This window comes from Lissotriton vulgaris, chromosome 11, assembly GCF_964263255.1.
Source record: "Lissotriton vulgaris chromosome 11, aLisVul1.2, whole genome shotgun sequence".
Taxonomy (NCBI): domain Eukaryota; kingdom Metazoa; phylum Chordata; class Amphibia; order Caudata; family Salamandridae; genus Lissotriton; species Lissotriton vulgaris.
The window spans coordinates 670,486,638-670,512,841 of NC_141699.1; the positions used below are offsets into that span (position 1 = coordinate 670,486,638).

At 44.8% G+C, this 26,204-nt stretch overlaps 1 protein-coding gene across 1 annotated transcript in view; it reads left to right on the top strand.

Annotated features, from left to right (window-relative positions):
- Positions 1 to 14,156: 14,156 nt before the first annotated feature.
- RNF122 (ring finger protein 122) overlaps positions 14,157 to 26,204 on the top strand; it is a 132,138-nt gene continuing 120,090 nt past the window's right edge. Inside the window, exon 1 of the mRNA XM_086943769.1 lies at positions 14,157 to 14,995. The gene's annotated coding sequence lies outside the window, so the exon portion shown is untranslated. The remainder of the gene's footprint in view (positions 14,996 to 26,204) is intronic.

The following is a 26,204-nucleotide window of genomic DNA, read 5'->3' on the forward strand; positions in this document are numbered from 1 at the left end:
TTTTACCTGGCACCAAAAGCGGGGTCTGAAGACACTGCCACTGTCAACCTTACCGCGATCTGCATCGCCTCCTCGCCGCCTAAATAGCCCCTATTGCAGAAAGGCTAGAGCGCTAACCGCTCGACTCTACAAACAGGAAGTGTGTCTCTCAGGCTCGTACCTGTCCCGCCCTCCGCTCAACGGTATTGGATACCGAGTCGGACCGGGGCGGGCAGGCTACAACACAGAGCACTGAGTTACTAAGTGAGTCCTAAAGCCCCTGGCAGCTCCGTGAATGATGGGAAGAGCTATGCGATTGCCTATGGTGCCAGCTACAGCATTGATAAACATTAGAGATGATTTGGTTTTGAATTATTGCAGGGGACTGGCTGACGTAGTTAATTCTGTGTCCCATCAGGTCGAGGCTGTGACTGCACCTGCCTCGAGAGACCTGCTACATGACCTTAAACCTGGAGATTGGGTGCTTGTCTGAAAGCACGTGAGAAAGACCTGCCTTGATGCTCGCTGGCGAGGACCATACCAGGTGATTTTGGTCACAAATACACCTTTAAAGTGCGGAGGATTTCCAAACTGGATACACGCTTCACATGTCCACTGAGTTCCAGAGCCTGTGGAGGAAACGTCTCCCTTTGTTCCGAGAAGTGCAACTGAAAATGCAACAGTAAATGAAAGAACAGATCAAGTCGTAATAACTCTTGGTGAAGCTGGTCAATCAACAAAGCAGGAAAGAAGAGATCAAACTGCTCCAGAGTTGAGTTCAGATTCTGAGATAGATGAGATTGAAGAAGTGAACTTTGAACCAGATCAGAGTGAACAACCTAGTAAAGAAGGATCAGATCAAGAGGAAAAGAGAAGCGGAGGTGCTGAAGCAGAAATGTGGCCAGCAAGAAAAGAGAGGTTGAACATAAGGCTTGCATCTGAGAAGAACCTCACTCTTATTCCTGAAACATCTGAATCCAATCAAAGTGAAACCGAAGGGAGACCAGATGGTCTAAGACGAACTAGAAGAGAGAGTACCGTCTCAAAAATACGCATCTCCCGAGTGGACATGCCTGGTGGTAGATGCAGAGACCAGAGAGCTCCGGGAGGCTGGGAACCGGTACCGTCAGTCAAGGAGAGAGCACCTTGATGATTGATATCCAGTTACTGGTCCCCAGAGTTGATGCTTTTAGAATCCTGACTCTGACAGTCCCTGATCCACCAAGGCTGAGTGGTTTGCGATTTTTGATCCTTAGCCAAGTTGCTTATCCTACCTTTGGACGACAGTCCACCTCACAGGAAATGGGAGAGATATGCGTGGAAATTCTTCAGCTTGTTCTTACTATGCTTGGATCAAATATCGTAAACGATGAAGCTTGAACTGTAAATAAGAACTTATTAGCCTTTAGAAAGAAGATAACCTAGGCCCAAGTGGAAGAAGATGTAAATTGGGGACTTTCAACAGAAGAAGCATTAAGGGCTAGGACTGACTACATCTCTTCAATGGGTTAGTGTTATTGGACTGACAATTGCAATAATCCAACTGGAAAACAGAACATAAAGGGCATTGTAACTAATAGGATAAGGCAAAGAAAGAAGAAAAGAGACTGTATTGATTTCATTTGCGCCTCAAGAAATCCAACAGTGGTTCAAGATGGAGCCTGGAAGTTCAGGTCGCAAGCAGAAGTGCATAATCTGTACTCTTATTGTTGTGGTGCTTATTGTCATAACTGTGGTAATTGTTACATCTTTGGTTGGGTAAGATGCTGAAAAGAATGGGGAACAGGGGACATCTACCCCACCTGCCTTAGATGTAGAAGAGAGTGCATCCACAAAAGATATAGATATGATCAGGGGAACTAGTCGAATGTTACATATAGATTTGTCAAAAGGTGATTTCACGTTGAATGCATATGCTTGTTTGTTGTATGAATATGTTGATACAATGGAAGCGAAAGACTGCTATGTGTGTATGCAATTACCAGCATCAGTAGAAGAAGGTATTCAATACCATCATTTACCTTTGACGTATGGCATCACATGTAGTGTGTTGTTGAGCATGTTTTATAGTGAAGCACATTTTGAGTACTACTTCTCTAATTATTATGTGGTACTCTCAGAAGTTCCAGTTCTCAAATACATGTATAAGTATGATTACTATAAGGAGGTAGAGAGGATGTCTACGTATTGCATGCCTACTATTACTTTAGATACATCTTATGCCCATAGTCACAATCTAACCTGTATGTTATCTGGCTTTGAGAAGAAGTTTGTAGATCAGATAGAAGATCGGCATAGGCAAACTTTATTTAGACCAGATCCAAAGCATAAAGATATTACATGGACCCAGGAAGTATTAGATCATAAAGCAAAGGGGAGTTCTGGTCCAATAGCTTTAGATTTCCAGCAAAAAGGGAAACTGTGCATTAGACACCCTTCAAAATATTATGACAAGATATTTGTGGGTGAGAGTGATTGTGAACACATTTTCTTGATTGATGAATCAATAAGGAAGGCGCTCTTGGATAAATCAACCATAGTGCCAAATGTGTATTTTTTGTGTGGAAAAAGTGCCTATGTTGAATTGCCCAAGAATTGGTATGGTACGTGCTATTTGGCTGTGGTATTCCCAAAAATCTTCCATGTAGATGATTTATGGCCTTTGGAAGGAAAAAGATCTCACAATGGACAACGTGGTGCAAGTGCGGGAGAAATTGTTGGGGATCTGTTTGGTGCTTTGAGGTATAGATTGGGTGTGATTTTGAATGATGTGAAAATTAGAAACTTGGCAATGTTGGTAGATTAGCTCTCTGTGAATACTGCTCAAATTCTATTACTTTTTGATGGAGAGATGGTTTAGATAAGGGCTATGGTTCTTCAAAATCGTCTTGCATTAGACGCGTTATTGGCAAAAGCCGGAGGAGTCTGTAAATTATTGAAAGTTCAATAGTGCTGTACTTATATTCCTGACAATAGCCGGGATATAAGGAAGTACATTAGTAACATTTCAGAGATATCAAGATTGACGTGATCTGGCTGCAGAGGGACTTTGGGAGAAAATTGGTAAGGTATTTGGAAAGGTTGGGAGCTGATTTGGAAGCCTGGGACAAGGAATAATGGGATACATCTTGAAACCTATCATAATAGCTGTCATTTGTATAATACTACTATTAGGAGTCATCAAGGCTTACAAATGGCAAAGAGCACGTCATAATGAAAATTCTTTGAAAATACGAGAGAAGCAATTGGAACGATGCAGGACAGTCATTATCAGCACCTACAAGGGTTAGAAATATTTAGACCGGGACAGCAAGCTACAACTTCTGTTTAGGTCGGTCTTTTCTACAAGGAGAAGAACTGTGAGAGGGAAAGATAGTGGTGTTATGACACGAGTCATAAGAGGGGGGAACTGATGGAGCACTTACAGCACTCTAAATTGTATGGGTGTACTAAACTCATGGTTTAAATGCACTCACATGTATTTTTATCGTTTGCAGTGGTTCATGATTATTAAGATGCATTTATTGAAATTATATTAGCATTGAAAAGTAGTGTACACATTTAGGTAGGACTTTGTATGTATTAAAGGAAACTTAAAATTCCTGTGTGTATAATTTACAGGATGAAATAGTACTCATACAATGAAATTTGTGACTATTTTAAGTTGCATGCATTGTAGGCCCAAACTGCATGCTGTTTTGAGTTTCGTTTATCCTTGGTTGCTCAAGAATTGTAATTAAATTAATCCTTTTTGTGCTCGAAGACAGTGTGTTCTCATCCTACTGCAGGTGCAGGAATTCGACCTCGTTCTTCTTAGATTTAAGGAGATACCCGGAATGTCTTTGAAGAAGTTTGAAAGGCGAGAAGGGAGGGCACCTTCCGTGCTTGGCCTATCTGAGAACCAAGGCCACTGGAAGAAAAGTTGACTTAATTAAAGCTTCTGTGAAAACTCACTGAAAGATGGTGTAAATGGAAAGGTTTATCATGTGACGTATTGTGGGTTGAACATTGTCTTTGTGTATGATGTGCAGGGACAGATTGGGGGACTTCTACTTTTGGGAGGAGAAGGAGCATCTTAGAGCGAGCTCCATAGCTTTAAGCTATCAGACCCATTTTGAAGGGAGTACTTCGTAGGAAGTCAACACTTACTGACACCTTTAGGATAGGATAATGGTAAAATAGGTAGGACTCTAATCTAGAGTAAAGTAGGGAAAGATACTTCTGTTTTTTTCACTCAAATGAAAACAGAATTGGATTCAGCTTCTATTCTTTGTTGTATTCTGATTTTGGAGTTCATCATACTATGCTTTTTGTACCGAATGAATTATATTTGTAGATTCGGTTCCGTATTGATCTTTATTTATCTTTATACTCTGATATTGAGGTGTGTTTAAATTAAATTCTTTTTGGCCCTATAATAAATCCACAAAACTTAGTCGGGTTCTGTGGTCCTTTAAAAGCATGACCAATTTGGAAGTATGACTTGAAATTGTTTTATTCCCCTCTAACACTTTTCGTAGGCTATAAAAAGACTGTCTGAGTTGGAGTTAGTAGGAAAGGCAAGGAGTAAAATTTTGCGTAATCAACGTGTTGCATTCTTTTTTAATTGTGTGTGCAAACATAGTCATGTATTTAAAATGCACTTTGACTGCTTTATCAAGTTAGCCTAACCAAAGGCCCTAAGCATTTGGTTTTCAGGGATTATCCTCCAGTGTGAAAGTTGTTTGGATTGCAATGCTCTTTCTTTTGCAGGCTGTAATAGTTAGTGAAAGGCAAATTGTGTATTAGAGATAGTGAGACTCGGGAGGAGACTTTCTGGCAATAACAATAGGTGCTAACCAACCATAAAGGAGGACACCTATTCATGTCCTATCTGGAGAAAGGAGACAATCAAAGATGTTCCGGTGTTTGAACTGTGGGACCAGGAGGATCGAATGGGATTTCCAATTCTTACTGTTTGTAGGTGGAAAATTACTGGCACATGGAACCCTTAAATGTGCTGTTGGTGAAACTGATGTTTGCAGTTTAGTTTAGAAAACAAGGGGGCATATGTACAGGCCCCTATCGCTACAATTATGTCACTTTTTGTGACGTTGTGGTGGCGATAGGGGCTTTGCCTTATTCACAACGCAGCTTTAAGCCGCTTAAATGGTATGGCAATGCCAAATGGCCATCGATGGAGACTTTGCCCACTGGTGCGCTGCACTCAGTACCGTTGAAGATAGGTTGGGTCACCCACACTGGGTTCGATCCTGGTGGTGTCTGTGCAGCCTTTACTATCTGTAGTCAGTAAGTTCAGGGCAAGGTTTCACTTCTGGAGGCCGGGTGCCGTCAACCTATGCTGGGGTGTTTGGGAATACTAGCACAGTGACAGTACGGGGCCGGCCATGGGTTTAGCGGGGACAGGTTCGTTTGCAGAGAAGTTTAATTAACTCAATTTAACGCCCAATTTAACCACAAGGGATTACGTTATCAAACATTTTGATTTTCTTTTGGGTAGTAAACAACTGTTTCTTTTGCTATCCAGAAGAGCAGAGACCGCGTGGGTCTTTACTATATCAGAGGCCAGGTGGTCCGGGGGTTGTTTGGTTCTCATTTCTGGTAATAGTTAGAGGGGTCTTGCGACGGTTGATTGATATTCCGGCATACGCCCGGGTTGAGGTACAATTCCGTGATTTCTGCCTTTTCCACCCTGCTGATGGTTTACTTATGGAGCAGTGTACTTGAGGTCACCAGGGAACATAGAGCCCTGTCTACATAAATGACAAACTCAAATCGACACGAAGCATCCTATCCTGTTAAGGCAATTGGTTGGGGACTTGCCAGGAAGGGGTCACATTTAATTCTGTACAGCTGAACGACCTGGGGGAACAATTCAGCTATACTTCAGCTGGCAGTCAGATTGCAGGCCAGCCTGTTAATATGCAGTGTAACCGCATCAGGTGAGCCACCTTTATAATTGAACTGGAATGTGGCTTTAAACTGCATATGGTGTGACTGTCATGCCTCATGTGCCAACGCGGTGCAAGGGAAGGTTTTCAATTTAATTACAAGCCACAGTTGCGCTTATTTAGCTTATGCAACTAACACCTTGACAAAGCCACAACCCTGACATGTCAGGTATGATTCTTGCTGCATCCGTTACTGGGATGCAATGACAGAAACAGCAAAATACTAGCCCGGGGGCACACCATGCTACACACCGAATTTTGCTTGCACAAATTAAGCCATACCGTGGCTGTGATTCGCTGTTTGGGGGGCTGTAAGGGGATGCTGGGGCAAAAGGGATACCGCCGGTTTGCCCCAGCCCCCAACGGGTGAGGTACCGAGTGCGCTTAATGGGCGAAAAATGATGAGGTGCGCGGCGTTAGAAAGGCCGTGGCAGTTATTATGTTTTATGGAACCAACAATGGCCCAGTGAGCTGAACACTCTTAGGGGGAATGTGAGGTGTTTGGGCAGGTCAAAAGTTCGGCTCCTCGCAGGTCAGCAACTGTGACTGACACCTGGTAACAGCAGTTTATAAAATCACACGTGTGAGATAAAGCGTTTTACTATTTTGCAGCAGGAATAGCAGACAATAATTTGAATTGGTTATTATCAGCCTAGCGTCTGTGCTTCTCCCCAGTAACCAAAGGCAAATGCAGCATTGCGGGTCAAGACAGAATGTTACGTGTTTTCTGTTATTTCTGGTATAAAGAGTCTCTTTGTATTGGAGGCACGGGGCAGAAGGACGTTGTACAGTGGTGCGGTTAAGTGCGCCAGGTCCACGTGAAGGTTCAAGTTTGCAAGGATAGATAGCTAGGTGATCACCGTGAACAGCGAACCCTTAGACAGACTGCTATTCAGTTGCCTCGGCGAAGCACACTGTACCTCTGGGTCAAGTTACGGTCACAGTGCCCCAGATGGCATGGCATGGTCTGACCTCCAAGTGGAGGGTAGGAGGTTCCTCGGACCACTGGGCTAACTAGGATTCCCCTTATATCGACGCGGGTGTGAGTTTTGCAAACGGTATCAGGTTTCACTCATGCAGTGTGGGGAGTGGAGAGAGCACGGCACAGCGAACATGGGGCACGCGCAGGGGATGCATCGCCATGGTTTGGGAACGTTTTCTCATACCACCTACATTTTGGCCCTACTGGGGGCACATATTGTCAGAGGCTGCAAGATACCACTTATATCAATGTTATTCACATTAAAGGGGGCCTAACTTACACAATATTGTGCACAATGCATTCATGACTCTTGGATGGGGCAGGATCAGTGTGGAATATGAACTGTTTGGACTGTGCTGTTTGTCAAAATTTCAATTGCATGTATGAATGAATGAGGCCCCATCCACTGAGGGAAGGGTAGATGCACAGATAAGTGTAGTGTATTTGAAAATCCCATGTAGGTACTACTCCCTTGGCACGATCAGGCCTGTTCAGAATAGTGGCATTCTGATATTCTTACACGATAGCCACAGTTGTTGCTTAATTACCTTATGCAACTAGCAAACAGCGACAAAGTCAATAGTCCTGGCTGGCCACAGCTCCTAGGTGACAGGATGAATAACCACATGGGTAGAATGGTAGAAGACTTGTATGTTCCTCATGGTGGGGTACATGTAGGACTTTTTTTTCATTAAGTTATCTTCAGATCAGTATATGTGACATACAATTGTTTATGTACATAGCAGGGGCCCTTACATTTTCTCCCCGTCTAGTTAGTCACAGGGCATGCACTTGTCAAATTTGTACCTTATTTAAACCCATGAAGGAATATAAAATCGATACTATATAATGTTGTCATAACATATCCAATATATATCTGCAACTTCTATAAAAGCCCCTTGTAAATACACTCGACCCAGGTACATCTCAAGAATCAGGCCCGAATTGAGCAAACAACATCTTGGTTTCGTTTCCTGAGGCCTTTTTCGTTAGTAAGGAAAACATGTGACATGCTGCTAAGAGGAGAGTCTGAAAGGTCGGCCTAGGCTATGAACAGAGCATTGATTCTAACTTAGGAATCCCAAGGTCACATCTGCTCTTTCTTCCAGGATGAGCACATTCCTGCAGGCGCCATGCCTGTACTCCCATGCACCAGAACGAAAGGGAGGCGCCTTTACTGACTTACCCCCGGAATAGCTTTAGCAGAGTTTCGAGCCAATCTATTGTGCCTTATATGTGTGTTCCTGTTGGTCTCTCTTGAACTGGTACTTTTCCATGTACGGGGGTTTCTATTAGGTATGTCGAAAGTATATATGCACTGTTTTGAACGTGATCCAGCAGTCTCCTCTGCACACCTTTGCGAGCTGTGACCAGAGGGAGGCTCCCCTGTACAGGGGCTTTGCAAAATAAACGATTGAACCTTTTCCATTGCCGACTGATTTATGGATGGTAAATGAGATATATGGGCTATTGGTAAGTATAGCTCTATGGTATATTTTTCTAGTACTTCACCCACAAGGTGAGAAAGTCAAGTCTGGACTTCCTGAGGTTCGGCAATGGCCCACCACTGCTATTTTCAGCAGCAAATTCATCTGTGCCAATTCTGACGGGGTGTTTTTCTGATGCGCAGCACCGTCACTTAATTGTCACCACCGGTGCCTCTCACAGTCTGCCACGAGGTCGCACTGTCTGGATTTTAGGTGGCATGGTGATCCCCTGTACTTGGCTGGGGGCGGAGATAGTACCCATTTTTAAAAAGGGCTGTCCTCTTCTCCCAGTCAATTACAGGCCGATCAGCCTTATAGACGTGCCTCAAAAGCTCTTTTCCCGCCTCATATTGGACCATCTCTTGGACTGGATGGAGGATAGAGATATTCTAAGTCCTCTTCAGGCCAGCTTCAGGAAAAAAAACGTCCACCATGGACCAGATCTTCCGCCTTGTTCTCCTCTATTGGAAAACTGTGAGGATTGAGGGGGGGAGGCTGTACATGCTGTTCTTAGACCTGAGGTCAGCATTCGACCTAGTCCCCCGAAAAAAAACTCTGGGAGGTTTTAAATGAGATGGGAGTCCCTGTGCATCTCTCACAGGCCATAATCAGACTTCATGAAGGTAATTTTGCCCAGGTCCGGTGTGGGAGGGGTGGACTTTTGTCAAACAAATTTCCTGTCCTTAGGGGGGTAAGGCAGGGTTGCGTTTTGGCGCCAACCCTGTTTTGCCTATATGTTAATAACGTCTTATCCCATCTTAGTAATGTTAATGACAATGATGCCCCTTTTTTGGCAGGCAGGAGGGTGCCGGCCATCATGTTTGCCGACGACACCCTCCTGCTTTCCAAATCTCCGATAGGGATACAGCGGACCCTGGATGGATTTGGTCTTTTTTGTAGACAGTATGGTCTAGAGATTAAGACAGGGAAGACCAAATTCATGATTTTCAACCCCTCCCGCAAGACAAGACCAAATCCTTCATTAAGTTCTGTAAGCCTGGAGAGGGTAAAAACGTTTCAGTACTTAGGGGTAACCTTGCATGAGAACCTAGCATGGGAACCACAGATAGCAAGTTTTCGGATTAGGCTGTCTCAATTGTCTGGGGCGATTTTGAAGGTTACGAACACCTCCACCTTCAAACCAATCGCCCCGGCAATTGAAATGTACAAAACGCAAGCTAAGGCGGCTGCAGTATATGGCAGCGAGCTGTGGGGGCATAAGGCTAGGAAAGCACTGACGAGCGTAGAAAACAACTTCATGAGACGACTTCTGGGTCTCCCCCGTGGCACACCCCTGACTCCTCTAAGATTAGATATGGGACTCTCCCCTATAGGGGAAGATCTTGAATCAAAGCCACTAAGATTTTGGCACAGGCTCTGGGCCACCAATGAGCTTAAACATTACAGGCAAGATCTAATCCTCGTACTGAATTTAAATCAATGTGGCAAAATTCCATGGTTAGCTTTTGTAAAAAAGGAACCTTAGCGTCTGAGTCTCCACGAGCTCTGGGAGGCCCCTGAGATAGGTTGCCAAAAAGTTTCTTGGAAAAGACTCATAAAAATGTATAAAGAAAGTAGTCTTGCTTCCATTGTGCTTGCACCCCACAATGGGATTTCAACCCAATGTTTTCTGGAGTCCAAAAATTCCTATTGTTTTGAAAATGTTATGGACATCATTTTTCCATTATTGGCTAGAAAGTTATTTATTCAATGGAGGCTTGGCACCTTGCCACTTAAATCCTTTACGTGTAAATGGGCCAAGGGGGAAGATAAAACATGTCCTGGTTGTGATCTCTGTGACGAGGAGGAAATTCATGTCCTGTTCTTCTGCCCAGCCTACAACAGACCCAGGAAACATTGGCTAGCGCCTCTGTGTAGGAACTTGGGCATAAGGAGTTATGTAATTTCATACAGAATATTGTAAACCAACACTTCCCCTCACATAGTATTTGTAACTGCAAAATTTCTAATGGCCATGTGGCATACCAGGAGGAAATTATTAAAAGACTGATCATTTAAGGATGGTTCTGTTACACATACAGTGTTACCAATGTATCTCTTGCCTAACATCTGGGAATTGGTTGCTGTTCTTATTTATTTATTCTTCATAAGTATGTTTTTATCTAAATGTTCTACTAATATGTATTTCTTGTAATGAATGATTATATGTATCCTTTATGGCCTAAACGGCCGAAATAAAGAATTTTTGGACTTGGACTTGGATTTTAGACAGGGCCACCACAGCAGGCACTGATAAGTCAAGATCATTGTTGACTATTGCCTTCTGCCCAAGCCATCCTTTTAGCCTTGGGGGGCCTGGATTGCCTCATTTGTCACACTTCGAGTTCAAGTCAATAGAGGCATGTCAGCTATGTAATTTCGATTGCCACGTTTGCTGTGCTTCAAGGACAGAAGTTGAATGTCTACTGACAAGTTCTGCTTGCATTTAGGTTTACATTGGGTTTGGTGATTACATAGTTCTTTCACTTGCGGTCAGAGAAAGAAGATAATCTGGTTGGATATAACAGTGCATGATCTGGTACACTTAACAGTAAAGCCGGCCCACATGAAGCACATAGATCGTCATCCGGAAGGGGGATGCGGATGTGTCAGTTCAGGACCAGGTGGAAGCAGGTTGGGGGATTTGCTAGGTTAACATCCAAGGGGCTGTTCTAGGACATGTTGGTCCTTTTGACATCGACGGCTGCTTTCTTCAGTGTTGGGCAGTAGCCCGGGTACTGTAGAAAAGGTATCAGTTGAACAGACGCTGACTGTGCACTGACATGGCTTGTATTATTTACGCTGGCACCCCTCACGTACAAGCTCAACTGCACTGTTGGGTACCATAGTGATGGCTTTGTTGCGTACCATTTGTGGGGAATGGGGACCGGAAGTGTTTGGTGATGTGCTGTTGCTGGGAATTAATATAATATTCTATATAGAAATTGAATGGTGTTTGCAGGATGAAAAAAAGTCCAGGAATTGACCATAGAATTTTCAAAGTTCTTTATTAATCAAATTTGTAAGTTGATTCTTAGACAAAAGGTTCAGCCAATGCGTTTTGTTCTCGAAGAGAACTTCGTCAGGGCTGAAAGTGATGAAGACAAACATCAAGATACACAAATGGGGAGGATAGACAAAGGGTAACATTTAATATGAAAAAGAAGAGAAACACTGGAAGGACGCAATAACTTGGAAAGTTGATTAAACATAAATATGAATTTACATTACAAACACAAAAATATACATAACTAACTAAAAAACACACTAACAGTCAACACAAATAAAACGGAGAGACAAGGGAAAAAGACAAAGAGGCCAAAATAACTAATTAAATGGGAGAAGAACAATCATATAAAATATTACATAGATTCCTAAGCTTTAGACACACAAATCTTTGACCATTAATACCCTAAGGTAACATGATGAACAGTGGTCCTTCTGTCAGCAGACCGGGAAAATAACAGCCAGCAGGAGACTGCGTATCATTCATTACAAATACCTCCACCGCCTTTATTATACACCTACACGTCTGATGCACCTTCACCTACGAGATACAGACCGATGTGGGAGGGAGGAAGCGGATATTAGACACCTAGCTTGAGACTGCATCCACATCTGGTGCTACTGGACGATGGTATTGGAGGCGCTCGGCCAGATGACCGGGCTACACGTCCCTGATGACCCCCCTTGTTACGCTCCTCGGCTATACCGGGGCATTGTCTGCTCCAGCTCGGAGATACATCTCCTTGGCATTCTTTCTAGCAAAACAGTGATTCACCTGCAGATGGGGCAGAGGGAGGGCACCCAAATTCAATGAATGGTTGAAAGACCTTATATTTTGCCAAGACCAATTGCACACCTATGCCGAGCTCCTACCACCCTCCTCCCGCCCATTTGACATCTGGTCTCCCCTCCCAGACGTACCTACTAGCGCAAACTGCACCCAATGACACTGACGCAGGACTACTCCTGGATCGTTGACAGTGCTTACACATAGGGTCTGGTCTGGCTCCTATTACGCCAGATTATGTCTGGAATGTTAATCTCACATTATGTGTACCAATGGGAATGCTATCAGTCAATGAAACGTACTAATGCTATTTCATTATCATATGTTTGTATAATAAGCCTTGTCTGGACTGTCAAGTGGCAATGTTTGCTTCTTAAATTCTGTGTTCTCTACTTAGAACTCAATAAAGAGACTTAAAAAAAAATAATAATAAGACCAGGTAGTATAATGGAAGTCTATTTTGATCATAAGATGGAACTGGGGTTCAAATATTTTTGGGACCAGCCCCAACCTGAACAGGGACGTACTCTATAAATTAATGCCAGAATGTGAGATTTTCCTATCAGAGAATATCTTTTACGATGTGCTATGCTTATTACGGGGTGTGAATTTTGTGACTGTAAATTTGGGAGAAAATATGATATCATGCACCTGTTATTTTGCATCAAGTTTGTAAAAGCGCACAGAAATGTTATCATGCCTTTATTCAGGTTTTATGTGATAACCTCAAGTAGAAGTGGCTTGGCCCTTTTGTTATAAAATAGAAGAGGGCAACACAAATAGTAATCTGTAGTTTCTAATTTCTGGGCATTACGGCCGTTAATTAGTAATATACAGGAAGCTAGGAAAAATTAATTAACACATATATATATATATATATATATATATATATATATATATATATATATATATATGAATAATAGCTGCTATAACTTATTCATATTCCCTGTATTCGATGTAACTATGCATCTCGAACTTTATGAGCAATTGCACTTACGCACTTCCTTTGTACACGTGTTTTGCTTTGCAAGGATTAAACACTGCATGATATTTTATTGTTAGGTTTAGCGAATTGGATTAATTGTTTTATGCTATTTTATTTAATGACAACCCTGATTGTCATTATCTTACCGAGTTGATATACTCCAATGGAAAAATGCTTTGAGCATCACAGGAATCTGTGGCCTTGTTAATTGCACAAAAAGTTCCAGTGATTAAAAGCCATGATGTTATTATCCCTGCACTTTGGGATTAGTACCAGCAAGTGCCTTTCACTTTTATCAAAGAGGGTTGATACATATTGCATGATTTTACGTGTTTTTCTTGGCACTTAAACACATTATTTTGTGCGATTTTAGTTGAATTGCAATGCCTTTTTGTATTTTAAATGTAGTTGTAAGACAAATTTCTGAAACAATAAAGATATTGGTCTTTCTCTGCCCTTCCTCAGAGAGTAGCCTGGACCTGACTTGGGTAAGGGGACTTAAAACGAGTCTTCCTTCGAGATGTGATCTGTTGAGAGAACAGCGAATGTCAGTTTCTAGCCATGTAAATGTCTAAAGATAGAGACGGAACTCCTGCCTTCACACAAGATGCACCATCGAAAGAGTGCCCAAGGGTTGAAAAGGAGCCAAGTGCGAAATCCCAGCTCGCTTTTCTTTGTTGGCATGCCAGTGCCTACCCGAATCCGAGTTTAGCATTTTGTATTTAGCTAAGCACTGTATAAGAGAAAGAAAACCTGTACAAAATGGGTATGCGGCATGTAATTTTGTGAATGCAGAAAACCATTCGGGCATTTTTGTAATGTCCACACCTGCAAATTAGTCTCTGGCGCTTTAAGAAGCAGTATTGCCAAGTACCAAAACTTGTGGAGGAGGAACGTTCTGATTGGCTCTGGCGGGTTTATGATGCAGGCAGCGAGGCGGGGACTTCCTCGGAAGGATCGTCCTGTCAGTTTCAACAATAGAGCAATGTGACAAGCTGAAGAAGCGGAGGGGATCCTACGGCTGGCATCTGCCGCGAGAGGAAACTGCTGGGCATCGAGGACGGATGACGGAGCCAGCACCTCGAGACCAGCAACTACCACCAATGAGGCTCCCACATCTCTTCCCCATTCTGAGTTCAGCCGAGCAGCTCGATTCAGAACCCAGCACCGCAGCATCCTTCACTTTCGAAGACCACCACCTCTGGGACCAGGAGCACCGCAATACCACGGAGTACAGCACCCCAGGAAAGTTCTTGAGCCCAGCGTCACTCCTGAGCCTGGTACCCGAGTACAAGTCCCAGCCCAGGGCTGAGCATCCCTCCTGACCCCAGCACTCAGCATCCCACCAGAGAGCCCAGCGTCCGAGCATCATTCCCTCTGGAGCCAGGCGCTCACCGTCACTCCTGACCATCACTTCTGAGCCCAGCGCTTCACTCTTCATTCAACCACTGCGCTCTTTTTAGATCGACTCCCGGTAACTCCCACTCTCTGCAATGGTAGCCTGTCTCTTTGTTATCACTGCAGGGCGCCATCTGGAGTTTGAAATCCAATCCGTTTGCCTTCGCTGGTGCCAGGTCCTGTGATTTTGGACTCCTTTAGGGTGCCAGGTGGAGTTTGAAGTCCAGACTTACTACCACCCCTCTGCGTGTCTCCGAGTCCTAGAAGATGCCAGGTGGCGATTGAAATCCAGCCTTTCTGCCGTCGTTGGCGCCAGACTTTTTGTGGTGTGAAGTCATAGGTGAAAATTGGAGTCCAGCACCTCGTGGCTTCATCTTCCAGTGGGGAGCACGCTGTTGCAACCCTTCCAGTGTGTTGACGGTAGGTCAAGGTTTGCATTCCCCTAAAACTTTCAGTGTTCAAGGACAACGTATGGTCTGACGAGGAGGTATATTGCACGGTATATCATGGAAGCATATCAGGGGAATGTACACTGGCGATATATTGTTGGAGATAGCGCAGCTGCTGTATTGTGGACGAATATAATAGGCCTCTGTTGGTTGAGATATTTCGTGGGAGTCAATTCTCGTGGTATCTCGTGAGGGTACATCCTGGAGGTACACCGTGATGGTTTATTTAAGGAGGTATTTCCGGATTAAATGTAGAGTTACAGAGTGTTTAAATCGTGCTGGTAAACCATGGGGGTATCTCTAGGGTATAATTTAGTGGCACTTCATAAGGATGTTTTGTGTATATACATATAGGCTTATCATGTAGGCATATGTATACAGTGTACTATATACGATGCATGCACAGAGGTGTACTGCAGAGCCTCATGGAGGTAGGGGCGACTGTTCGCAGCTTCCTAATGTTGCTGAGATATGATTTTCTCGGAGTCCCTTGTTCCATTGAAACCGTAAACTCAACACGCCGCACACAAAGAAGCATACATACTGTGAAAAAGGTAGGTAGGTAGGTACAAGCAGAAACGCGCGGAAACGTATACAGCCAAACCAGAGACAAACAGACACACACACACACCGCTCCCCTTCTAGTCTCAAAGGAAAGAACAACACCATGAAAAACACACACACACCGAAATACAGACGCAGTATGTAACACGTACGTAAATCAGCCTGAACTCGCGCGCGTTTCTCCAGACAGAAGCTCGTTGGACGGAACATAAAGATGGTCATAAATAGCGACAGTTACAGAAGCAATTGACAAAGCTAACGAAGCACGAGAATAGAAACGCACAACAAAAGATAAACAAAAACTAAGACTTCTATCTAACAGAACAAGAAGCAAGTAGCACATTGTAAATCACACGCCGTTTAGAAAACTAGACACAAATGCACACACACCTTCGAACAAGCTCCGAGATTAGAACACACAAAGAAAGGCAAAAACAAACATGCACTTAAAAAAAGGTGCGTACACACAGCTCTCGTGCATTCCTAACTAGAAATTGACACATTTTGTACACAAAGAGATGATACGCTCCAGAGAAAGCACGCACAGTCACAAGCACGCGCGCGCTCGCGCGCACATCGCTCCCGTCCTGCTATTGGTCCGGGACGTGTCTGCTTCATTACGGTGTCAGCTGAGGTAATGCTCTTCCTTTGTTGCTGTCTGTTTCTGTGCTAGGCTTCCCTTCTTCCTTTGCAGGGATGTGTTTTCCTTAATCCCTTTGTTGTATGGGAGTGACTGGGATCTTCAACATACTGCACAAGAAAAGGCTGCTGCATATGCAGACCTTATCTCATTTCCTGTAGGTTGTTGTCGTTTATATTTAGAAAGCTTTGTTTTCGCAATGGATGCTTGACGGCTTCTGAATGTGCAGCCGCCTAAGGGGCTTAAGGAAGGAAATGGAGCCAACCCAAGGGACAGAAAGTCCCTCAATAACACAGACGGGGGACAGAACACATTCAAGGAAAAAGTTGACTTTGGCCAAGCATCCAATGTGGCTACTTGCTGCACTGATAAATAGCTATCGACATCAGACAGACATGACCACACAGGCTCTCCAAAAACCATAGAAACCTATTTAATCAAGTCTCCAACTTAGCCTTCTTTCTCAGCCTCCTGGGTGTAGATAATAGATATTCGGTGGAGATATGAAGGACAGTTAGAGCTGGACTGGAAACACATATCGGCCCTGGCAAAAAAGTCCACCAGCCTAAGATTGCACGAGGCCCTTTGTATAATGGGGCCATTGGGTTCTATTGGGGCTGGGTCATGGCAGCCCATCAATTTCTGACAGCACCCCCAGCAGGTAACACACCGGAAAAGACCTGAGTGCCAGCATTGCCAATCTGACCCTGGTGGCAATGAGGTTTGCAGGTGGTGGATATATAGGAGCAAGTATAAGGGTGGGGGGAAAAGTAAAAGACTGAAGTGGTGAGCTGAGAGATGAATAGCAGGCATAGGGTGGCTTGATGAGCGTGAAGGAAGACTAAAGGTGGTAGAAGTTGTGGAGCAAGGTGAGGAGAAGAACAGAGAGTAGCAGACAGAGGAATGCATAATGTACATGGAAAAAAGAGAGGTGCAAGATTGAGAGTGGCAGAGAGGACTAGAGAAAGGGTGAGTGAGTTAGTGTTGGGGTTGTATAGAATTTAAGGAGGGACACAGAGAAGAGGGCAAACACAACAAGATGATGGACGGAGTGCTGAACTTTTCAACCACTTACTCCCAGTCAAGAGATCTGGGTTTAATCCATTGTTCCTTTGCTCACTATGCCACCCTGGTTTGGATCCAGTCCTATGCAATCAGTCTTGACCCTGCTCCTCATTGAAACAGTTCAGCCCGAACTGCCAGGCAAGGTCCTCCCTGCACTGGAAACAAGAATCCAGGGACCGGTTTCAGAGTATCAACCCTCATCAGTAAGTCTAGCTTGAATCCAGTGCCACAGCGAGCAAGGAACCCACGTCTAGGCATACTCTTGTCCACTTAAGGCAAACATAGCAAACACAGCAAGATGATAGACAGAGTGCTGAAACTTTTAAACCACTCACCCCTAGTCAAGAGATCTGGGTTTAATCCATTGTTCTTTTGCTCACTATGCCACAACGGTCTAGACCCAGCCATATTCATATCAGTATTGATCCTGCTCCTCATGGAAACAGTCCAGCCCAAAAAACAATGGATTTGGGCCCAGATCCCTGTACTAGGGTGAATGTTTGACATTGTTCAGCATTCTGTTCATCAATTGTTCTTTCTACACAGAGAAAAGGCACTGTCTTCTGTGATCAAACCCCTTCCATTTGTAATTCTACTGTCTACCTTTGGTCTCTATGACCTATTACACTTTACGATTGAGATAGTGAAGGGAGTGATTGAATAAAGATTGAGGGATAACACTGTCAGAAACGCAGGCAGTGATGCCGAGAGCAGGGCCTCCTGCAGAAGGTACAAAAGCCCAGTTCAATTTTTTTTTCCATTTCTCAGCCCTCCAAAGAATGGATTTTGTATTTAGTAGGGAGCTCCCAAGGCATGAGAAGGGGCAGTCATGGATATATCATTTGGAGGACAAGAAGGAGTCCCAATAGAGACGCCTGCAGACATAGCCCAGCAGTTCTTGACGTACTTGAGAGTAGTTTCTAGAACTGGCCTCCTCAAGAAGGAAGAGGGTCTAGCCAAATTCAGTAGGGAGCTCCGGACTCCCAAACTGCAGGATTAGGACCAGGAACTCAAAGAGGCCAAAATTACAAATGCAGAGATAGCAGAGGCCCTGACACACCTGAAGAGCAGGAAAGTACCGGGCCCGAACAGATTTCCGCTGGAATTTTTCAAATGCCATCAAACCCACCTTGCACCCCGAATGGGGAAGATGTTCGGGACTGAGAAGCTGGAGGGAGTGTAGCCACGGGATTCCCGCAGGCTCTCATAGTGCTCATCCCCAATGCGGGTAAACGGCATGAGGACAGCACATCTTATTGTCCCATTTCGAAGCTAAATATGGAAGTTAAGGTACTGGCATGGGCCCTCGCGAGCTACAGGTAATATAGACCCTGGTGGAGGCAGACCAGTTGGTGTTTATACCCATAGGGTGACTAGAAACAATTTGAGAGGCCTGTTTGGGTGCCTCACGTGTCCCCACAGGATCGTGGAATCAGCGATGATCCTGTAGCTGGACTCAAAGAAGGCTTTCTATTCCCTAGCATGGCCCTATTGGTTTGCAATCTTGGAAAAGATGGGCTTTGTTTCGTCCTTCCTTGGATGGGTTCAGCTGCTTTATCGAGATCTGGAGGTCCAGGTGAAGGTTAATGGAATGCAGTCAGAGGTCATTCTGAGAGAGTGGGGTACCCGGCAGGGCAGCTTGCTGTCCCTACTGCTGTTTGCGGTGGCCCTTGAGGCGCTGGCACATTGGATGCTGAGGGACACCCAGCTCCAGATCCTGAGATGGACCCGGACTGGGAAGACACAATTTCTCTGTACACAGATTACATCCTCCTATATCTGGCAGACCCAGAAAGATACCTCCCCTGGATACTGGATATCCTGCGCATATTTGGGGACTACTTGGGAATGTGCATCAACTGGGATAAATAAGTGGTGTACCCGCTGTCTACTTGGAGCCTGCCCCCACTCCCATTCTCTATCAGGTGGGAACCGGCCAGGTCCTGATATCTCAGGATATTTGTCTCAAAAGACAAAAAATGGTTCCTCCGCAAAAACCGAATTAAGGTCCTAGAGTCATTGGCGTAGCCTCCCACACTCTACAAAATGATATATCTGCCCAAATTCCTTACGCCGTCCAGAACGTATTTGGTTCAAGACAGATTATTTAGACAATTGGAAGTTGCTCCAGGGTGGTGCAGCCCTCAGAATTGCCCTGACGACATTGACACAAAAGCCCTGGGATTGGGGTATTACCCTGCCGAACCTGGAATTTTATTATTGGGCAGCCCACTTGGTGGTGGTGAATGACTGGCTTTATGCAGACCAATGAGAGCAATCCCTGATGGCTGATAGGCTGGTGGACCCTGAGGGGCATCTTTGCCTTATGGTGATGGACACCTATGGTGTGGAGGAAGGCAGTATGGACTGTGGGCTGACAGGGGAAGCACACCCTGATGACCCCGTTATGGGAAATTGAAGCTCTGAAAGAGCTCAGAGAGATTGCAGGGCACAGAAAGTGTGATATCCTGGGAATTACGAATGTTTGGGATGTTTGGAGAAAGGGCAAACTGTTGCCCTTTCCTGAAACTCAAGCTGAATACAAACTAGCGGGCAATCAATACCTTAGATACCTTCAACTACAATACATCCTGAAAAAATACAGTGAAGCAATGGTGGAGGTAGAAGAGGAATCACCACTTGAATACAAGGTGTTGGCCTCACTCCTACACTCTCATGCAGTTTCGCAGGTGTACACCACACTGCGTGAGCACGGCCAGCCCCCACTGGACAACCTTAGGCACAGGTGGGAATAGGATCTGGGTAGACTAGAGGGTGATGCCTGGGGTGAGACTTGCAGGTACACGAGTGATGTGGCTATTGGGAACCGTGGTCCAATGCACAAAATGGGAACCGCAACTTTTCTCTCTGGTTGCGGCCAACCAATCACAGCATTGCGTTTGGCACTTGGAGCCGTGTCTCTAGATATGCATACATCTTTTTTCTTTAATAACTCTAAAACTACTAAACAGATTTGCACCAAATTACAAAAAGCACTCTTTCTGGACCAAGATCTAGCTTTCTGCTATATTTGTTGTAATTCCGTTCAGCGGTTAGGGGCTGTGGTTGTGTCTACAAAATTGCACAGGAAAAACGTGTTTTGGGACCCCCCTTTTCTTGACCCTTGCTTGACAAATCACCCCGAAATTCTCTAGACAGCAGCTGAAGCGTGTCAAACTAGTTTTGAAAATTTCTTGAAGATTCGTCAAATGGCACCAAAGTTATTAGCAAAACAAAAAATATATATTTTCTGCGGAAACTAGGTCCTAACTATAACTACCTACTAGGGAAGATCGTTACCATAGCTTTGGCTATCTGGGTTGCGTTAGGGTGTCGCAGGGCAACTGCCTCGGGAAATCGAGTGGCATAATTGACTAAATCCAACACATACCTACATCCACTTCTAGAGGGAAGAAGGGGCCCAATAATATCCATACCCACCCGGGAAAAGGGCTCCTCAAATATGGGTAAGGGCCGAAGAGGAGCTTTCGGGGGAAGACTTAGTCAATTTTTCTGACAGTGAGACCATTCCCTACAATACTGGCGGATCTGGTGATAAATTCCAGGCCAATAGAATTTCTCGAGAATTTCTTTCTCTGTTTTCTCGCTACCGAAATGCCCCCCTAGCAAGTGACTGTGGGTTAAGAAAAGCACCTTCTCTCTATATCTTTGGGGTATGAGTAACTGAACATTGTGGTCCTTTTCCCCCTTTCTATACAGTAAACCCCTTCTTCCTCCTTGGCTTGATTCCAAGCCTCGTTTAAGGTGGGGTCTTCCCTTTGCGCAACGTGAATTCCGGGGTCATATTGCCACATATGGTCTTCCTTTGGTTGGGTCAGGACTACTTGGGTCCAGATTTTTTTCTCCTGTTTCTTTTGTTTAATACTCTTTCTTGGCTTCCTTGGGAAGGAGTCTAAGTCTTGTTCTTTGGCAAATGGAGCTGTCCTCCTCCACTCCTCTGTCTCATTTTGCAAAAGCTATTTTATGTACGGATAGTCCCTTCCTAGTATAAAAGGTTCAGGTAATTTAGGGACGAGACCTACCCGTAAAGGAACAAGTTGGGTAGTTGGCTCATGTTGTACATGTACCTCTGTGGTAGGATATTGCCTGCTGTTGCCATGAACACATTGAATGTTTACAGTACCCTTGGTTTGAGGATTAACTCCCGGTATGATTTGGGACCTTATAACACTGTGTAAACATCCCGTATCAATTAGGGCTGGCCGATCCTCCTCGTTTACCTTTAGTGTTTTAGGGAAGGGAAGCTGTTGTCCCTCCTTGGTGCAATAGAAGGGCCTGGTGAATCCAACCTCCATTGGCTCTTCTTTTTTGGGGCAAATTCTAGCTATATGCTCAAACCCTCCACAATTAAAGCATTGGGGCCCTGCTGGGGCGGGTCGTATGGGGACTGGTAGGGATCCTGGTACTAAGGTGACTGTCTCAGGTTTTCTAGGGAAAAGGGTCTACTACCTTTGGAATTGTTACTTCCAGAGGACTTCCTATGTATTTCTCCTTTTTGTAGTTCAAAGGCCCTGCTGAAAGCGCTGGCAATCTCCACCGCCCTGTCCATGTTAAGCTTAGTATGTTGGCGCACCCATTTCTGTATGGGGGGGGGTGGTGTAGGGAAGCTAAATACTGTTCTAAGTATATTCTCTCCATGATTTCTTCCTTGGTTGAGCTTAGCGGTTTTAGCTTGCGGTCTGCCATGTCATTTACTCTAAAGGATAGGGCTCTGGGTGTTTCTTGGGAGCCTTCCTTCAGTTGCCGGAGGCGCATAAGATAGGTATCCTCATCGATCCCTAGTGGTTCTAAGATAGTCTTCTTTATATCTTCATAGGGGGTGAGACCAAGGGGATAGGCCGCTTGATATGCGGCTTGCATTTCTCCCGAAAGGAGGGGTCCCAGGTAGTGGCCCCATTTTTCCCCGGCCCATCCTACTGCTCTAGCCATTCGCTTAAAATTTGAAAAGAAAAAGTCCGGGTCTTCTCCATCCACATATTTTTGGAGCACTACAGATGGTAAGGTGGTATGTCCCCGTTGTTGACCAAGAGTATCAGCTAGCTTCCAAAAATAAAGAAAACACACTCTGGCGTTCGATTCCTCCTTTTCCTAGGAGGATATATCCGGTTTGGTTTTCTTTCAGAGGTGCCAAGGAGGCTGAGTTCGGGGAAACCTCCCCCTTTTCACTGCAGCCGTAATATTCCCTCTCGTGCACCTCTTAAGCCTACATAGACCGACTTTTAGGGGACGGTAGTGCTGGTGGGGTTAGGGTACTGGGAAGGTAGTGCCAAAGGGTTCCTACGAATGTGCGGTGTACAAAATAAGAAAAAAAAATGTTCCCACCTTAAGTTTTGTTATCGTTGTTCCCTCCCTCCTCTCCTGTCCCTGCAGATCCACTCACTGCGTCTGCTGCAACTCCCCAGAGTTGCGGCGGCCTTTCAGCATCCTCCGGGGGCGTCCACCAGTCCTCGATCCAGCAGTCCGCGTCCTCTCCGACAGCCTCTTCTTTGTCCTTGACGTCTCCTGGGGTTCCCTCGCCTCCCTCTGCTCCATCGGTTCCAGCTCCTTGGCATCTTCCGGGTTCCTCCTACCGCGCTCCTCGTCCTCCCGCATCCACTCCCATAAAGGCAGTTGTCCCGACTCATCCGGTGGGAGCTTTCCTTCCTATTGGCTGACCTTCCTTTCCTTCTCCGTGATTTCCTGTAGAGAGGAAGGAGGGGTTTCGATTAACTCCTCCAGTCCGGTATCGGTGTTCGGCCAGAACACAGCAGAAAGGGGTGAGTCCTCGCCATTCTTATGTACCTTTTCCTCACACCAGGTTTACAAAACCTTGTAAATCTGGGAATTTGTCAGGTTGCATACATGTTGTTTGGGTACATTCGCAGCAACCCCCATGGAACGCCCCTTTCACGCAGAGTAATGCCTGAATGGGGGCCATATTTACGAGTCCATGAAAACCCATGCAGGGCATCTTTATATGCACTTGTGAATATGGGTAGGCACACTGCGCCGCCAGTGTGTCAAAAAAAGCAATATATGGGCAGTGCAATAGGATTGTAATTAAGCCCCCTGTGTCTTAAAACATTGTGCGAAAATAGTCTTCAGATTTTAGATGACCAGAGTGGGAAAACCCACTCTGTGTAAGGGACTGGCTTCACCATTCAGACAGCTATCTGCCATTCATACCAATTTTTCACCTGTTGTGACGTGACTAGAATGTGACACGCATAGTTCTAGAAAGCAACAAAAATAGACAGCTATGTTCTCTTTAATAACTCTTTAATAACTCTATGCGTACAAAAAGCAAATTCTGAGAAATGTGAATTGAACAAGTGATGCACGTTTAGAAACACAGCTAAAGAGAATGTACATTAAGGCCAATGAGTATGCCTTAACCCCTTCCACGCGGAGCTAATTCCCCGGCTGTGTGGTGGGGGTGAGGGGCCGCGCGCGTCGCCGCGGTACTCATGACGAGTCCAGCTCGTCAGGCTGCACAGTGGAGCTGTGCTCATGACGAGCTGGACTCGGCATGACTCCGCCCACTCAAATAGAACGCCCGCACAAGCGGGGAATTAGCCGCGCGTGGGAGGGCTGCGGCAGTTATGAAGACCTCAGCTCGTCGTGAGCACAGCTCCACTGAGCTTCATGACGAGCTGAGCTCCTCATGAGCATGCAAGGTTAAGAGAAAGAAATGTAGATCCTCCAGTATCCATCTATACGCAGAGCGACATTCACAGGAGCATATGGATTTTATATTAAAGATATATCCATTCAAGAAGACTGCAATAACAGCAGCCACCCAAATGTGAAGACACTTTTTTCTCAATCAATTGCATTCAGTTAAAAAAAAAAATTGAATTGTTAGAGAAATGCTACCGGTGATTGTACAAATTTCAGGGGGGTACCGGCCAGTGGCCTTCAGCCCCTCACTAAATTAATTTATGTTTCCAAAAACCCGAGTGTTACAGAACAATCAATCACGAAAAATAACCACAAGACTTTTCATTTTACATATATGTGTTAAGAATTTTGCGCATTTATCCATTTCGTCACACTTTTTATAAGGAGCCCCAAAGTATTATTCTTCAGCAGGTCCACAAACAAATGTAAAACCATTATCCTCGCATGAGTAATGTGTTATGTTTAAAAGTGCCACGAATAATACTTCCAGGCAAAACACAGCAATCTGAAATATTGTGAACTCTAAAAATGATGCTCTGAATAAGTCTTGGGACAATGCGTTTCAGAAGTGGGAGCTCATTCCAAGTCAAGTGATGAACTGGGCCTATTATATGGCCATGGAAAAGTGTATAGTAGCTTAAACTCTTCATCGGGGTTATCATTTTTAGGTCTCTGCTAGGCAGCGCACATGCGCTGTCTCTCCAAGACATCTAGTAGTCTATATGGGTGCTCAATATCCACCTATTGCTTTGTTATTTTTTGCTGCTTGCCATTGGTTAACTTTGGCTTTTTATTTGTTAGCTGGCTTATAATTGGCTATTTACCCGCTAGGTAACTTACGGTTACTCCGGAAGCAGCACCGCCTAACTACAGTATTGTAAAGCTTACACGCACAATTGTCTTTTTTTCAAAATAGTGCGCAGTCATTTTGCCTTGCATCGGAAAAGAAACCTCGATTGCTCCGGAAGCAGCACGCTAGCGCTGCTCTGTATACTTTCCTGTTCCCGTGTTACTTTTGTTCCCGCCCCCTCCCGCTGTCTCCCAGCTCATGGGCCATGGACGTGCTTGTTGGCGCTGTGACCGCGCTGCCCTTCCCCTCCAAGCGGCTCTGTCCAGCTGGGCTAAGCGCTCCTGGGTGCTTTTCATTTTTATAACCCTGCTCGGTGCGGGTTGTAGTTCTGTGTAGCCGCAGTAAGGATGCGGCTTCGCCTTCAACTTAGGGCGTTCCGCTTTCGATTTGACAACGTTTAGGGGCATTGCTAGGCCGATGGTGTCTGCCTGTTGCTGGTTAGTGTCAGAAAGGCTCGCAGCCTATAGACGCCGGGGCCATGGTGAAACCGCACTTTATGGGACTGGACATGTTGGTGTCCCAAGCGGGTACTGGCAGCCCTTCGGACACTGTGGATTTACCACAGGTGAGTGAAACTCACAGGCTTCCTGTATAAAAACAAGGTGTCTTAACAAAGTCACCCGACTGGCAGGCTTGTTTCACATGGTCGAACACCAACGAAACCCAGTGTAATGCATTGTTGTACTAGCCTTAACGTTGAAGTGACTATCGCATGTTTGCTTTCTGTGTTACCCGACTGGACGGCATCTCCTTTTAAATGCCAGGTTGTCTGGATAGCTCCTGCTCTGTCCGTGCGCGGTACAGGTCCTGTTTCACAAACAATTTGTGAATCTGCACCCACAGTTTTGCACTGTATGTGTACAGATGTACTAAGTATTTGGATTTAAAAAGGTTTCCAAGAATACTCCTGTAAAATCCATCATCGTTTCCAAGAGTACTCCTGGCAACGTTTTGTAAATTTCCAATTATAGTATGCAGTTGCTGTTCTGCATGTAGTACCGTCTATGGTGCACAGCCGTTCATGTGAAAGGGTATTAACGTTAATGCAATTTCCCATTTAGTTGTTTTTAATTCCCCATGAGCAACATATGTTGTTGCCCGTGATGAAATCTCTAAGTCCATCACTGTTCTCATTTTTTAAAATGTTTTTTAATCCCATTTTACTCAGGAAGTAAATAAGTTGTCAACAGTTTCGAGTATTTTAGATTGCATAGAGGTTTGTGGGTACTGAAAAACGTACGAAACTTTTCATGTTCCCTAACTGCGCGGGACGTGCTTGCCTCAAACACCCTTGCTGATGGGAGAAAATGTCAACTTGTTAAGTTTATTGTGTGGTATAAATCAGCATGAAATAACGCAGTCTATTTCTTCGCACTTAAT